Here is a 14,106-nt window from a genome sequence, read left to right as displayed (position 1 = left end):
TTTCTAGTATTCAGGGTTTGGGGGGAAAACTTGGAAACTTGGAACAAATGCACACAAATGGCTTAAACAAGAAGACAAGCAACAGCAACTGAAAACATCGTTTTCAAAAAGCTCTTCATTTTAATTAATCCTCTGTTCTGGAGGAGCAGTTTCATGGTTTTTCAGTACGTGAGGGTTGCTAATACAAAAAGCGTGCAGTAATTGTAAAAGCAACAACCAGTCCAGCTGCATTCCCTGTGCAGAAACTGAGAGGGACAACAAGCCATAAATAGTGGTGTCACCGCCCCTCTTTGCCTCAGTTAAGGAGTATTATTATTCTAAACACAAAACAAACTATTGCTTAGGCTCCAATTGTAAGTTTCAAAGCCTCATAAATCTGCCAGGTCAAAGCCAATTTTCACTGGAATTTTGGAAGGAACTTCTTTACTTGAGAGAAATATCCAGGGCTAATTTTAATTTCCTTTTACTACTTGTTTTAACAGCATTATCCAAAACCAAAGTGTTCTTCAAATGGAAGAATACAGATTTTCCTCTGATTAAGCTCATTCTATATATGCCTGTAATTTAGCACTAGCCTACTATAGGAAACACAAGCACCACATCTACAATGAGTATATATCCCTCTCTAGCCTGGAGCTGTTGAGAACTGGCTTCAGGCAGAGATTGACTTGACAAGTGACTGCACATCAGTTACTGATGGGCTTTAGGTAGAACAGCGCTGCCTAAGCTCTTGTCTGTAAGATCCCAGCCAAGGCGGGTACATAACCTGCACAGAGCTGAGTCCTGGAATGGGTCGTGTCGGGTGGCAAATGGGCAGGATGCAGCACATGAGCATCTCCAGCGCTGCATGATGCCCAGTGGCCCACATGATTCAGTGCCATGAAACAAAAGCAGAGCTCAGTGCAAAGTCAGTATGGAGCAGGGAGGGGCTTGGGCGATAAAAGGTTTGGAAACTGCTGCCGCTGAGGAGAGTTGCTGCCTCCAAAATACGAAGAGGAAGGTTTTTATTACTTGTTTTAATGAAAAGGAAAGTCCTTCCATGACGGCTCAGCAGACAGCTGAGGCAATATTCAGGAAAGTCTACTCAAAAGGAAGGATGTGTGTATGCGCTCTCGCTCTCTCTCTCTGAGTGCCCTTTCGAGAGTATTTTTTTGTGTTACTTTTTCTGCTTTGGAGTATCTTCCTAGGTGGACAGGCCAGCCTTCCAGAAAGGGATATGGGGCAGATCAGAAATGATGGGTTTTTCCTCCCTTTTCTTAGCGTATTCTTCTTCCGTCAGTACCTTCCTGCTGCAATACTTAAGTGTCTTCCTTCATGCATTAACTATGTTCTACATGGAAAACCTGCTTGCAGCAAAACCTGCTTGCAGCACAGAGCTTTCCAGACTCAGTATTTTATCTTTGTAGTACGTGGTGCTATATGTTTGCTAACATGCAGAAGAAATAAGATGGGTAATGTAAGATAAAATCTGAGGTCTTTTTCTTTCTGGGGATGTTTATTTCATTTTCATGGTTACTTCTGAAATTCTGTTCTGCTTTTATGCAAACATATTTGGCCCAGAGCATTAATGAATGCAGTGATAGAATAGTCATGATCGGTCCAAGATCCCCACAAAGAACTTAAAAAATGAGAAAGGTGGCAAAAGGGTAGGTTGTAGATCAAGAGAGGTTGCTCAAGATATTTGGTGTTGTGGGACAATCCTCTTATTTTTTTACAGTTGTTAAATCTTTTTCCCCAGACAGGAACAACTGACTTTATCAAGCATTTGGCTTAATTTGTTTTGTGGAAGCATGTAATAGTCCCATAGACTCAGTCTGTCAAAACACACGGTCCTGGGCCTAAAGAAAGACAGCGTAAAAGTGGGGATTTTTTAATGAAAAGAAAAAAGGTAGAAAAAAGGACTACTTTACATAGTTCAAGCGATTAAGGTAGAAAAGACAAATGTTCTGCCTCTAATGCGGATTTAAATCAAGACGTTGCTTTGCTTGTTAACTACTGACAAAAGGGACCTCATTCTGAGAAACATGCTGAAAAAGTGTTTCTTTGTCTACCATGCACATCAGCTATATGGTAGACAAAGAAAGATCTCTGTGACTCACTTGTTTTTATACAAAGCAGCAAATAACAGTGTCTCCATCTATAGGTATTGCTTTCCAGTGAATCAGGTTTATGTTATAGCAGTCCATAAGATTCAGAAAAACAATTGCAATATCTGTTGGCCATAACAATATGTTGTAGTTAAAACAGACCTTCGCTCTGCAGGTAAAAAACCCAAATTTACAGGCTTCCTAGCCTTGTTTAGCTTTTTTTCTTTATTACATCAGCACTGGGACTCTCTATTTTGCCCCGGGCTGTCCCTGCACTTTTGGACTTGTTCCTCTACCAGGATATCTCCTAACCTTATTAACATACACTCTTATTAAGGGGAGCTCTGTGCAGCAGTGTGCAACACTGACGTGGTTGTCTTTTGGGAACCACAGCTGCGAGGACCTTCCTCCAGGAACGGCAAACCAGATAGTTGTTAGGTATCAAAGCAAATTTAGCCTCCAGGCACAAGCACTCTTGCTTTTTTTGCCTAGATAACCTAAGTCTTGTGCAACCTATAGCAGTGTCTTGTAGGTGAAAAGAGCAGCTGGACTGGTGTCAGAGCTTTTTCCAGCAGTATTTGTGTCAGTAAAACAGCCTGAAACTTTGTTTATAGCCTTGGCAAAGCTATCATAGGCTGAATTAGTCACAGCAGCAAAGCTATCTGCTCACCAGTAGCGGATCTTCACATTACAAACTTTTCCTATAAACCTCATGAGGTTTAACAGGAATTACTTTATCTACTAGTAAAATCTATAGATTTTTACAGATCCTAGAGCTTGGTTTTACTCTTTCCAACACTTGCAGAACCAAGGTGAGGTCTTCTGGCTCCTAGGACTTTCTCTCTTAGCTTTTTTCCAGTTGCTGCTGCTCACTATTCAGTCTGCATGGATGAGTCTCTGGTCCTTTGCCGGAAGGCAGCAGAAGTCAGTGGGGCTCAGGAATATTGCCCCCTTTCAGTGTCTCTCTCAGTATACTTCCCAGGGGACTGCCTCTCTTGTTTAGCCAGTCATGTGGTTATAATCCCGTCAAATAATTGAACAAGAATGCAATTCCACGGCATAGTTTACAAATCCGTCTAGATTAGTATTTTCAATCTGTTTCAAATCTGTGGACCCCTGTAAAGTGAATCTAAGTCTACCAAAGTAAACCTCCTTTTCTCAGTTATCTTTCAAGGCCTCCTAAAAGTAGACCATAGGTTGAAGACCACTGATCTAGCAAAAAACACCTCCTTTCCAGTTGACATTTAAGCCACATTTACTCAAAGGTTCAGGACACACTCAGCACCGCTTAGATTGTAAATTCTCTGGTGTAGGGATCACCTTTTCATTTTCTACAAGTGCTGCATTCAGTGCATTGGTCACTGTGCCTTGCGAGCGTTATTGTAGTATAAATAATAAATGAGGGCCTTCAAAAATATCAGTCCGTAAGTAATTTTCTGATCACTGGATTTGGAATATTTAGAAAGTATTACTATTAGTTGCCCAGAAGCAGGATGTGCTGGTAGACTGATGGTTGGTAGTCTGATGGTTGGTAGACTAGAGGCATTAGGTAAACATTGTCATAGCTGATTGAATTTGTGTGGTTGCACCCCAACTTGTACAGCTTTCATGAGAGGAGATGCCAAGGCTGAAAGAAAACATGGGAGTTTCATGGAGCACAATTACAATTGTTTATTCAATTATTAGCCAGTCCTGAAATGACTCACAACACAGCTGCTTAGATTTACAGGCAGTTAACAGATGTAAGTGTTCGTTGGTCTTTTTGTTTGAAGTGATGTAGTGGGACACTGTCCTGGGCCAGATGTATCATAAAGTTGAAGGCTTGAGGAAATGGAACAGACTTTTGTCTCTTTCTTGCATCGGTTGCTTTGTGTGTGGCTAGGAAAAAGGTATTCTGAAGATGATTTCATCTGCCATATCTTGAGATAGCAAAGTAATCTAGTAACAGTATTCAGTGAAAGCTGGGCACCGTTGTCTCTGGGACACTCTGAAAACTCTGGGAGTCTCTGATCTGCTGTTTCCAAGGACTCCAATTTTTGATGTGACTTTATTTGCTAACTCTTGCATCTGCAATAATAATACAGTGTGCTGGCTGTTTGACCAGTGGAATTCTTCTTTCAAAACATAGAAAATTGATACTCAATTATGCCTCAGAATTATCGGGAATGTTTTCTGTTACATTAACATTCAAATTTCATACTTTTTAATGTAGATAATTGCTTTGTGACCAGAGACAGAATAACCAATATAGGCCATGTCATATAAACAAGTATATACAAGATGCTGCAATACATTGCCTTTTCTAAATGACGTGTTTTCTGGTTTTAATTTTGGGTTGATCTCCTGTACTAGCCTTCTATGCTAACCTTCTACATTAAATAAAAGGAATTAACATCACATATCATAAAAAACACTGAACATAACACTTTAGGGTTTTGTTGTTGTTGTTTTGCTTTTTTTTTTCACTTTCTTCTTCTATTTTTCCTCCTTATTTCATTATTTCACTGAGGTCTCTCTTCTGCACTCAACTTTGCTTATCTGAGGTTGAGGTACTGCCTTTTTTCTCCCTTCTGTTTAAAGTACTTTGCATTTTTACTTTGCTATATGCAACTATTAAAGAATCAAAAGCATCTATCCATACTGTAGGTAGCAAGATCTGTAAAAACTATAAGAAATTCCCTGTCTTTTTATCAAAGACAGATCTTCATTTCAGGGCTTACATCCTTCTTCCGGATAGGTACTGACTGAAGTCAATGCAAGCTCTCATTTGGGCCCTGATGTTTACAACTCCTGATAAAGCTTTGGGACTTCCTTTTCCACTGCCTTGTCTGCACTCATGTAGATATGTGCAGAATGAAACCAGAGCAGGTTTGTTAAATCTTTCTTCTGGTTTGTTAAATCTTTCTTCTGGCTTGATAACATCTGACGTACCACCTTCCCCTGACCAGTCTGCAGAGGCTGAGCATTGAGTCGTTCGGTGTAATTTAAAGTTGCCTGAGGGCTGTGATAAATTATGCCTGCTGCCTGTGACCTGGCTGGCTTTTGCCACTCCTAGAATTCACTAAGACATAGGAAAGTCTTTCCTCCAGAAAGTTTTTTGCTGCCCTAGTGGCTTAGAACAGCATGGGATGCAGCTTTGATGAGGATTGGGATGGCTGACTGGTGGCACAGCAGTTATCTGACAGGTGATTGGGAATGTGTGCTGCATTAGACAGTGATACAGCAAAGGAGATTACAGTCCTCTTAGCTCCCTCTTGAAATCTGCCTCTCGGGATCTTCTCCAATCCATGCCCAGAGAAATGCCCTTGCAAACCACCTGCTCCAGGGTCGTCGCTCTCTGATGGCAGCAAACCAGACTAAATGCAAGGGAGAATCTCGGGCCAGTCATGCTTGAGAGGAATACTCCAGGGACTTGTTGGTGATCTCGGAACAGTTAGCCAGGGGCTGAATCTAGTTTATTGCTTAAAAAAAAGCATGGTTATTACTCATTACTGAGATGGTAGTTTAAAACAATTAGTCTAATTATCATGGAGCATTGTGCTTTAAAAGGAACAGCTGAAAGTAGAGAACCACAAGATTTTTATTTAAGTGGTAAAAATTCTTTTAATAACCAAGATGAGCCAAAAGAAACCAGCAGTTATATGTTTAAGGAGTTTCCTTTAAGTTGAAGTGGATTCCTGTAATCAGATGAGCTAATCTGCTGTCTGAACAACCTCTATTAGCAGTGTTGAAAAGTAACTCCTAGTTGCTGCTTAAAGCGATTCTAACATACTCTTTATTGTGTTCTTAAGACCTCAGATTTGATCCTGGTTTTTTGTGCATGTGGACTCACACAAAGCATGCAGCAAGAAGAAACCCTTCTATAGGGCATGATCTTGTAGCCCCTAAATTAAACACACAAACCAAAGGCCTCCTTGTGACATCTCTTAATACTCTTTTTCTGAATAATCAATTTAAGCTAAAAAGAGGCAGCTGAGTTTTGAGAAATAAGCACCTCCTGCGTGCCCAGTAACCTGTTTGTTGTGTGAGCAACTGAACAGAGAAGAAGGAATGGTTGGGATTCTGCTCCAGCCTTATTTTGAGTGTCTTGTCAAGAGAAAAGGGGTAAGCATCCTGCAGGGGATGTAATGGTTCATCCTTACCTGGTGGATTTGATATGAGGAGTATGGAACTAGTGGTGACTTTCTTCCAGAGCAGGGTGACTGAAGGCTGTCCTTGTCCACAGGGTTGAAATTAACATCTCAGTTCTAGCCTTAGAACCTAAAATACTCCCAGGAAAACTTAACTGGAAAGAAGATAAGCCCTGGTAAGCCTGAAACATGGTTTTTGTTTGTAAGGGTGTAGATACAAATGTTTTCAGGAATAAGCCAGCAGAAAAACTTTCTGGAGGAGAACGGACGGGAAATGTAGAAGGCTATTATCTACCAAAATGCTTAAGAAAGCATAATGAAATGGAGGTTGTGCTTAAGGACCAAGACGTGTAAGGAATTTGAGACCTGAGCTAACAACATAATTGTGCTAGCCTTTGAATTTACCAGAAGTCTATTTCATTAGAAAACTGCAGCTGGTCTGTGTGATTTTTTTATGAAATACACTTGCATTTGTGGAGGATGGAAGCAATACTTCTATGTGGAAAAGCAAGTGATCTCAAAGATGTTCACTTCTGCATGGAAACATTCCCAGACAAAGAAGGAATCAAACCCTCTCCCTAGGAAGATTAAGTTCAGTCAATTCCTTCTGTACAATATCTTGTTCTTGTCTTCTGTTGAGTCTTCCTACTTGTAACTGCTAAACTTCATCACCTCACTCCCATTCTTTATGTGCACTATTTGCTTCCCAAGGCAAGTGGCATGCAAAGTCATCTTGTATTTAAAGTACTTCCACTTAAACTTTGTGGTAAGATTGGGAGTAAGACATTTTGAACTTTGTAGTCTGTGATTAAAAGTTTTAGCAGCTGTTGCTGTAAAGACTTAAATATGCTTCCAATTTTTTTCACAGAGGTATCTCATCAACTTGGAGGTAATTGAATACCTACAGGACCCAGGCATAAAGTAGGTATGATAGCATTTTATTTGATATTAATGATTTTACTGGAACGGTTGTGTGCTCCTTGGCATTAGTCTACATGAAAGAGTGTGTTCTATTAAACAGGGGCATAGTTCTAAAAAAACCCACGCTTAATAATATTGCTTTGCAAAACAAATGAGTGTACCTGTGCCTGCCAATTAAATTGTATCGTGGGTGGAATAATTAATTTGGATGCTAGGCAAGGAGCACATTGCAGTTTGTGTTTTTTTTTAATTTTATTTTGGCTGACTGGGGAGTGCCCAGGTTAAGTTTACATTTATTTTCCTTGCCTTACACCCTTGTGCATGGCATGGATGCAGCTGCTTGCTTCTACAGATCCCTTCCCTCACCAAACAATCAGATCTGGGATGTGTCTTTTTGTCTTTTAAGTGTGTGTGTGGGCTGTCTTTACAAGTAGCAGTTTTCTGCTTTGTAGGGACAGATTTTTCTTCCCCAGATTCTAACTCGTAACAGATAAACGTGCTTCTCTTCAAGTGAATGCTGAAATTCATCATCAGTCAGCAAAACTGAAGTGACACAGATTTCTATACATTTAAAAGCATTGCTTAGAGTTTTGCTGAGTCACAGCCAAAACGAGAAAAACATTAACACAATGACTGGTGCAATTCAGTCCTGGTGATGTAAAGAAATGTGTCCCGGTTTTGTCTGGGATAGAGTTGATTTTCTTCCTAGTAGCTGGTATAGTGCTGTGGTTTGGATTTAGCATGAGAATAATGTGATAACACACTGATGTTTTAGTTGTTGCTAAGCAGTGCTTATACTAGTCAAGGACTTCTCAGCTTCCCATGCTCTGCCAGGGAGGAGGTCCACAAGAGGCTGGAGGGGGCACAGCCAGGACAGCTGACCCCAACTGGCCAAAGGGCTATTCCATACCATATAACATCATGCTCAGTATAGAAACTGGGGGGAGTTGGCCGGGCAGAGGGATCGCTGCTCGGGGACTGGGTGGGCGTCAGTTGGCGGGTGGCGAGCGGGTTGCATCACTTGTTTTTCCTGAGTTTTATTTCTCTCTCTTTTTGTTATTTTCCTTTTCACTATAATTTTTTAATTATAATAATTATTATATTTTATTTCAATTATTAAACTGTCTTTATCTCAACCCAGAAGTGTTCTCAATTTTACTCTTCCAATTCTCTCCCCCATCCTACCGGGGCAGAGGGTGAGCGAGCGGCTGTGTGGTGCTTAGTTTCTGGCTGGGGTTAAGCCACAACAAAATGCTATGACGTTTGAGATTGTATGTATACATACAAACCTATTGGTAGACTAGTTGATATAAGCAGACCTCTTAGAAAAAAGGAAAATCCCAAAGGGGAAAATAAAGTTAGGTTACAGATTCCCCAACTGTAGCAAGCAAACCACTTTCAAGTGGTACATGAAGGCAAGTCCTGACCACCGGTGTGCAAGATACCAACTCATTAGTGGTGCAGGTTCCTGACTGCAGGGACAGCAGGAGGGACAGAGGTGAAGAGCTGACAGATGGAGCTGGATCCCACGTTATGTGCGAGGGGAAGGCAGACGTCCTACTGCATGAGGGTATGAGAGACGCTGCGAGAGTGAGTAGAAAAAGATGCGTGCTGAAAAAGATGGAGGTGGAGGAGCGGAGGCCTGCGTGCTCTTGCCTGCGTGCGGGAGTGCTGCCAAGGGTGACCGAGCACGCTGTTTGGGAACCCCCACGACGTGCGGTGCTCTCGCCTGTGCCGCAGGCCTTCTGGTGCACAGGCAATACGCAGGCGAGAGGTTCACCTACCTGCAGTCTCCTTGTCACTCATGCCCTTTTACCAATAGTCGCCTGGATTACCTTCAGAGATAAGAGTTCCCGCAGTTTGTCCATGTATCTAATTCCTCCAAAAATGGGTGGTTCTTCAGATACACTGTTTTGTATTACAGTATTGTAAAGCTTGACCTTTAAACCTCTATCATTCTTTCTGCAACAATGATCGTACTCTGTCAGTCAGTCGACATAAAACTGGAGGTATTTGGTCAGTCCACTGGAAAGCTATTTTTAGCACAAGCAAACAGAAACCAGACTGGCTCATGATCGGCCCTTTGGGGAAAGGGAGGTAGAAGGATGAAGAGAGAGGAAGAGACTTCTCCCCTTGAAGATTTTTCCTGTTAGTCACAGCACTGAGGAAAAACAAACTCCATATGGAAGAGATCATGTAAGGCCTTTAAAACATATTTGCAGAGACTGTACAGTTTCTTAAAGGAACTTGGAATACTCTGTGGTTTGGGGCTTTTGTTCTTATATTTCCCATTTGGGGATGTGTGTGCATTTTCATTTCTTTTAATTTGGTCCAAGTTAAATGCATCAACCAGTAGTTTGTTTTATTATCATCTTTGAAAGATCTATTCATAAAGGAAAAACATTCCCTAATTCCCCCAATGGGAAAGAGTTACAAATGCTTCTCTCCCAGTAGTTTCATTAGAGAGGTTTTTGCTGCCTCTTTTTTTTTTTTTTTAATTGGTGTGCAAGTGAAGGCCAAATTTTTGTCCCCAGCAGAAGGCCAGAGTGTAGTGTGCTGAGGCAAGGATGTGCGCTCAGCCCGATGCTGAATTCAGATATGGAGCAGCCACGCAGTGCAGGGCAGGAGGTCATGACCGGTGGGCTGGGTTTAGTGGAGCTACTAGTCACATCTGAAATTACTTGCCCTTTCCCCGTTTGCCCTGTTGAGTGACGTTGTAGAGCATGATTCCAGAATATTAATTGCGGAGTCCACCTTCCGTGATCTGCCTTTCCTGCCTGATAGGTCAGTGATGGGTGGCAAGGAAGGAGGGGTGGAGCAGGACTTACCCCTTGGTGGTAACTATGCTCTAATTCTGCAGTGTGAATAAATGTTATGCGTAAGAATGGCTGTCATTAAAACACTTGAGGGTGGGTTTTTTTCTTTACTTGAGAAGCTAATATAGCCCCACTTATTAAATGCAGACCTTTGGTTTGAAACGTGGCCAAAATTAATTCATAAATGTGTTAATCTTTTAAAATTCAGCACTGGTCTGAAGCATATTCAATGTCCATGTTGGGAGAGAGCTCTGGGCTTTTGGATTAATGATACAGAAACTGACCCTGCCAGAGCTTTTTTTTTTTTCTTAAAGGATTGCAGTGAGAACAGGTAAGATGAGGGCAAACACTGAAACATCCTGCTTTTCTGAATTACTGCTGTAATTACTTGTTTTGACATCTTAAAACTGAGCTATTCTAAAATTCAGCTCATAGAATAGCTATGAGCTATTCTAACCTCCCAAATTTCCTCATATTCCACGTGCTCTATATTACTGAATGTGAATTATGGAACAAGGTTTTACAGGAAACCAAGAATTTTGTTAGGGTTCGGAAGAATAAGGACCACTGAACACGTACAGAGAATTCAGGCTTTATTGAAGCAGTTTCTCTCTCTTCGTGTGTGTCTTGCACAACATTAAAAAAAATAAATTAAAAAGTAACTTCAGACTCACCTTGTCAAAGAAGATGGTCAGGCAGACTGCCAGGAGGCAGGTGTAGTCTCTAAAGCCTCTTTGAATTGGCTTTTTACGGACTGTATTTCAGGGTGGACCCTGCCCCCTTCGCATTTTGGCAATTCGGACTCGTTTACAGCAGCTCTCACCAATGTTGTGCGTTAGAACATTGAATTTAAAACCCGTGGTAGCGGAGAGGAGCCGGTGGAGAGCTCGGCGAGGCGGGGAGGGGGCTCCCAGCCGGGCGGAGAGGCGATGCCCTGACGGCAGAGGGAGGGCAGGAAAGCCGGGAGCTTGCTCCCTGCGTGAAAACGGTAGCTGATATTTTTTTTTTCTTTTTATTTTCCTCCCTTCTTCTTCCCGAGGCTGTAATCCGACTGCTGTCTTTGGCTCGGCTCCAGAGAAAAGTCCGAGCGGTTAATCTCTCTTCCCCCCTTTCCCAGCCTCCGGGGGAGGAGGAGGAGGAGGAGAAGAAGAAGAAGGGGAGCGGAGCGGAGTCAGCTGCAGCCCGGGGCTGGGCCGGGCCTCCCTAGGGAGGGGCTGGGGCTGAGGCAGCGGCTCGGCTGCGGGAGCTGCATGGAGGAGGGGAGCTTCACAGACTCCCCTGCCCGGACGGGAGGAGGAGGAGGAGGAAGTTTGGAGATTAAGCCGCTGCCCGGAGCCCGAGCGCACCGCACGGAGGGAGCTGGGGCGCGGGCGCAGCGGGGGGGACGCCCGGCGCCGCCGCTGAATGAGTTACGGGGGGGAGGGATAACCTCCCGCACCTCTGCGCCTGGATTTTAAACGGGAGGCGGAGCGGGTGTGCGAGGGCAGAGGACGGCGAGAGGCTGCTGCGGCCGCCGGTGAGCGCGGGGGCTTTGTTCGCGCGGGGCGCGACGGGGAGGGGGCGGCGGCGGCTCCCGGCTCGGCCGGGGAGGGGGGCACGGACGACGCGGCCCGGGGCGGGGGGCGGGTGGCCGGTCGGCGGGGCACCCGGTGCCCTGAAACCACCCGGGCGGGGCGCGGCGGCCCCAGCTGCCGCCCCGGGGGTCTGCCGGGGACCGGGCGTTTTGTGTCCGCAGCCTTTGTGCGAGCCCCGCCGCCCCCCGCTCCTCTCCCCGCCTCCGGCAGCCGGCGGTAGCAGGCACCGTGCGCCGGGCTTTCATCAGGGCTCCGGCAGCGACCGGCTGCCGTTCGCTTTGCCCACCAAAGCGCTTTGTGTTTGGCCGCTCCGCCGGAGCGCAGGGACAGCCTGTGCCCGCCGGGGCTGCAGCGTGCGTGCTGCACGCCGGGCGCAGCCGGGCTCTGACGGTTCCATCGAGGCTTTTTGGGGAGGGAGGAGGTGTTTCTTTTAACGTATGACAAAATTGCACGGCGTTTCATGTTTTGTGCAGATGCTTTGGCAAACCTGTGTCTTCTGGAAAACTCTGTTCCCCACAAACCCTCAGTTTTTGGCGTTTTAAAGTAACGTTAGTTGGCTTGTGATAAGCGTGGCCTAAAGAGGGTTAAGAATACGATTGATCTTATCGTTAAGTAGCAGGAACGTTTATTCTGGGGAGGGAAGAAGAGGGAGAGGCAATCGGGGCAGCGCAGCGTCCTGCCGTCCGGTGGGACCCTGGATGTGTTTCCCATCTCCTGCCCTTGCCTTTTCCCTGCTTTTGGGGGTTGCGTGTCCCAGGCCTTGTCCCTCCTGTTGAACGAGAAGCCCTTCAGACCTCATCCTCCGGTTGGCGTTGACAGACCTGAGCGCTCATTTCCTTCTCTCCTGCCCAGCCACAGCGCTCCAAGTGTGAGAGAAAAGGACCCGAAGCAAACTTCGCTGTACGTTCAGCTGGCTTCCAATACAGTCTTCTTTGGTTGGCTTTTTACCCTCCTTTAATTATTAATTGGCAGACTCAAAAACAGCTGTGGTCTTACTTTTTTTCTTTTAATCTTTGCTGGTACTTCACAATTTAATAATGCTGCCTAGAGAACCTGATGACTTATAGGTGTTTTGAAAGCTGTGTCATAAGAGCCTCCTAATAGTCGTCTTTTGCTACTGTTTCGTTCTTGGAGGGAGCAATCTTTGCTGCCGGAGAGTTGCGGTTCAAATTTCCACAAGCGTTTGTTGCCCATGCCTCTAGCTAAATTTATAAAGGAATCCTGTTAGCTTGTACAAAGCTAAATCTGGCTGTAGCAACTCCTGGCTGTGTAATTCACTGTGGTTGGCAAGGCACAATATATAGCTTCCTTCAGATTTATTTTTAATTTTTTTTTGTTTTTTTTTGGTGTGTGTGGCACGTAGTTGTCATAATTTTGGGAACTCTTTACCAATGTGTGTGTGTGTGCTTTGAGATGAAAACATAAGAGTTATGCTAAGGTTAGAAAATGTATTAATAGGGAGCTTGTCTTGAAAATAGGAGATGGCAGTTTGAGATCGGCCTCTTAATGAATATTGGTATTGTTCTCAGGTCCGTGCAGATGTGTAGCTATTAAACTTTGACTCTCTACTTCTCCTCTGGGTTTGAAGTTGACGAACTAGAAATGATGGAAGACATTCTGATAAAATGTTCAGCTTTAAATGTGGTCATTTACAGGAATCCTGGCTTTTCCTCAGAGACCTAGAGAGCCTAGGTAAACAACGTCGACCTGTGGCCGTACGACTGAGTGCATCCCTGCAAAGGCATGTTATGATTCTAACACTAGGTGTTAATGTGTCATTTTTCTTGTTGTTTTACTTATGATTTTCAAAAAAAGAAAAAGAAGAAAAAGTAAGTGTGTAGTCAAATTGGTTTGTAATTTATACTCTTACTCGGTAACATTTTGCAAAGACAGTATTGACTTGATTTTTAAGTGAGGGTAGATGTTAAGAATGCGCAGCTTTGGAAATCTTCAAGCAGTGAACTTAGTTTGTTGGCAGCTGTCATGATTTCAGGACATCTGCTAATGTGTTCTCCTTCTTCCTTGGGCAGGATGTAAGAATACAAGTTAACTGTCCAAAGGCATACTTTGGGCCTACAGGGGTTGATTGCGAGGCCTTGGTATAAACTGTGCCCAGCAGAAAAGGTTTGGATCTAACCAGCTGAGCTCTTGGTACCTTCCTTTGTGGTGTGGGTCTTTGGTGGGGTGTCTTTGTTTTTTGTTTTTGGTTTTTGTTTTATGGGGCGGTTAAGGGGTTGTAGGGGTTTTGTTTGTTTGTTTGTTTTAAATTTTATTTTATTTTATTTTAAACCTTTGTTGTGACCTAAGAGGTTAAAGCTAGAAGGGAAGTGAAAATATCTGCTTACTTGTTCAATAAGTAATTTAGGCAAGTCATGAGTTTGTGGTACTTTTTGCTACCGTTATCTGTATAGGTTGGTATGGTTGAACCTTTCACTGATGCAGTTTTTCGTGTGGCACCAGTATTAGTATTTCTGCTAAGTCATTTGGAGCAGCGTGCATGTTTGAAACCTTCCTCATGTGCATTTGTTTGGATTGCCATATATATACCTGTCGTCCTCTGCCTTTCTTACGCTTGTGA

The 14,106-nt window shown here is 43.8% G+C and overlaps 1 protein-coding gene across 8 annotated transcripts in view; it reads left to right on the top strand.

Annotated features, from left to right (window-relative positions):
* The first annotated feature begins 11,141 nt into the window (after positions 1-11,141).
* The window catches only part of PLEKHG1 (pleckstrin homology and RhoGEF domain containing G1), a 137,995-nt gene continuing 135,030 nt past the window's right edge, over positions 11,142-14,106 (top strand). For 5 of the 8 annotated variants that reach the window (XM_072856119.1, XM_072856117.1, XM_072856112.1 and 2 more), the window contains exon 1: positions 11,142-11,470. The gene's annotated coding sequence lies outside the window, so the exon portion shown is untranslated. Of the gene's footprint in view, positions 11,471-12,367; positions 12,429-14,106 lie in introns of those variants that run through there. The other 3 variants (XM_072856120.1, XM_072856114.1, XM_072856115.1) reach the window with 3 other exon arrangements.

This window comes from Ciconia boyciana, chromosome 3 (assembly GCF_034638445.1).
Source record: "Ciconia boyciana chromosome 3, ASM3463844v1, whole genome shotgun sequence".
Taxonomy (NCBI): Eukaryota; Metazoa; Chordata; class Aves; order Ciconiiformes; family Ciconiidae; genus Ciconia; species Ciconia boyciana.
The sequence above is the reverse complement of the archived record's forward strand: the minus strand, read 5'-3'. Positions and strand labels throughout refer to the sequence as shown.